We start from the raw sequence: 2,750 nt of genomic DNA on the forward strand, positions 1-2,750 counted from the left end.
TACAGCTAAAATGAGATTAAAGTACTAAATTAAATAGCTGGTATGATTGAGGGCTGGAGTGGTCTGCCAGTGGGGGAAAAATTGAAGCCCATTGCTCAAAAATCTTGCCTTGCAGGTCCTGGGGTTAAAGAATCAACTGGTTTATCTCGAAGATAATTAACTCACCCAACAGCACAATTCAAGAGAAGATTTCTGCCGGTTGATTAAAAGTGATGAAATCAAGCAATTAGTCTCGTTTGTTCAGCTGTGCATTGGGGCTTAGCATGTTCTGGTAGCTACGGCAACAGCACTCGACTGATATGCAAACTATGTGAGCAATCCAAGAAGGAGGAATGATACCTTTGCAGGGAGCAAGCTGGAGAGACAGCAAAAACAAACACTGGCTCACATCAGTATGTAAATAGGGGGTGGTCATGATTTCAGGAGGTTGGTATGTGTTTGAACAGGAGTTTTGCTCATGCGAGAGGTGTGATGAATGGATTGCTTACGGACGTTTCTGCCTCTCGATGGAGCCTGCACCTCTTCTGCTTAGGGAGTTCCTTTATTGTGCTGCAGACTTGTTAAGTTTGCTTTGAAGGAGCCAGGTTTCAGGCATCAGCAGTCCCATCATAGCACATACATTTATTCACTTTTGATGCCCTGTATTCTTACAAGGGTTATTGCTTCCTGGGTTCTTGATCTTGCATTTCTTTTCATTTTTTTCCAGGGGTGGAACTTGGATGTGGTTGCAATGTTGCCATCAAACAAAACTGCTTTGGGGATTGTTTCCTTTAGCATGTCAGGTCCTGTACTCTCTGGGGAATGGTTGTTGGTACCAAAGTGGTGTTTGTTTGGAGAGAGATAAAAAAGCCTCGTAAAAAGTTTGTGCATGTTTAGAGAGTTTTGAAGGATCATTCTACCATTGCTTCTTTCTTCTGAAAAGACACATCAGGGAGGAGGATGGTGCAAGACCTGTCACAGGTTCTGCTATGTGCACTTGTAAGATGTTTATTAAAGGCTTGATTTCTGAAAGATCCGAGTTAATGCACCATATTACCAGCCTCAGTCTATTCCTCAGAGTGCCTCCTGTACCTGAACTACATGACTGGTTTTTTCCTTATGTCAGAGTGTACAACAAATATACCCACAGTAAATTTGAAAATATATGTGAACTTAGCAGCATTTTGATACTGGGACATCAGTGCTGCTATCTCTTACATGTAGTTCGGTATTTCGTTACTTTGTGGTCTGTGCTAAAACATGCTGTCATGAGCATCTGTTGGCTGGAAGGGTTAGAGTAAGTAGAAACCAATTGTATAAGACTGCTTCTCTTAAAGGATGCATGGATGAATAGTACTTAAAACTCAAGGGGTCATTTTTCTGCAGTTAATACTTGAATTTATGCTTTTGTGCCTCGGGTTGGTTTTCTCCCCCAAGCACTAATCTTGTGTTCAGCACTAAACAGTCCTTGACTTTCTGAGTGTTGAAATGTCTTATCTGCAGGGAGAGAAATGCTCTAATTGTAATGGAGTTATTCTTTTTCCTAATATCCAGTAACTAAGAGCTGCACAAATAAGTTGTCCAGTTGAATTCTACTCTTTGCTCCTTTATTTCCTTTAAGCATACAAATATTGATATGAGTTGACGGGGAACTGCAGGCAGTAGGGAATGAACAGTGTCCACAGTAATTCATGCATTTTCCAGTGCACAAAAAGTTCAATATGAAGGCAGGACTGGGAGCCTGGGATTGTGTTGCCTGCCAGTGGAAAAGCAGCTTAAGGCCAGCAGACTCTGTGCATTGCTGTTTCTATCAGTAGTTGAAATGGATTCCATTCCCCTGAACACCATAAAGAGCTTTTGGCGTTTATCTGGTTTTTTGCCTTATAGCTCTTCCTGTTTTACAACAGCGAGTAGCTATTTAAGAACATGCTCAGCTCCCAGCATCCACTTGGTCTTCTCAGAGAAAAAAAAAAGTCTGCAATTTAATTTACTCCTCTTTTCCTCTTTTGTTCAGCCAGCAGGATTTCAGAAAGGGGCCCTGACCTTGTTTTCATTGATCAGTCTGCAGTTTCCCCAAATGTGGGCTGTCAGGTTCTTGTCTGCTGGTACAGTCTGGGAAGTGCACAGAAGGCACATCTTGAAACAGCTCCTTGTAAGAGTGCACTGAACGGGACACATCAGGCTTTGAGAAGCTGGTTGTCAAACTGTTTTTTCTGATTCAGCAGAAATTATCTTTGTGTGTTTGAGCAAAAATCCTAGGTATTTCTATCCCAAATATTCAGTGATATTAGGATAAATGCTTTTAACACTGAGCAGGATTCTTGCAGTGGGACGCAGTTATTTTATTGGTCATAGTAATACCTGCTTGTGTATAACCTCACCGAGGTCCTTCTGCCAAAAGTTATTAGTATTAGTTATTTAGTTTTTCAGACTTCTCGTTTAGCCCATGTAAGTGCAGTCTTTTAGTGGGAATTACTCTTAGGTTTGGTAAGCTGTTGTTTCAATTATAAAAATAGGGTTTGGGAAAACAAACGCCTTTCTGGTGAAAACTTGGGGTGGGCTCAGCATCTCAAGGAATGTTGTTAGAAAATAGTGTGGAAGACTCCACTGATATCCTGATCGAGCAGGAGCTGTCTGAGAAGGTACCAGAGGGTTTCTGGTTCTTTTGAGTTGTTGAGCCTTTGATCAGATAATGCAGTTAAGGTGTTTTGTTTTGGTTTGTCTTCACAGGCCCTTGCAGCCAATGCTGGGACAGGGTTTGCGGTGGCAGA

This window comes from Sturnus vulgaris, chromosome 23 (assembly GCF_052056855.1).
Source record: "Sturnus vulgaris isolate bStuVul1 chromosome 23, bStuVul1.hap1, whole genome shotgun sequence".
NCBI lineage: Eukaryota > Metazoa > Chordata > Aves > Passeriformes > Sturnidae > Sturnus > Sturnus vulgaris.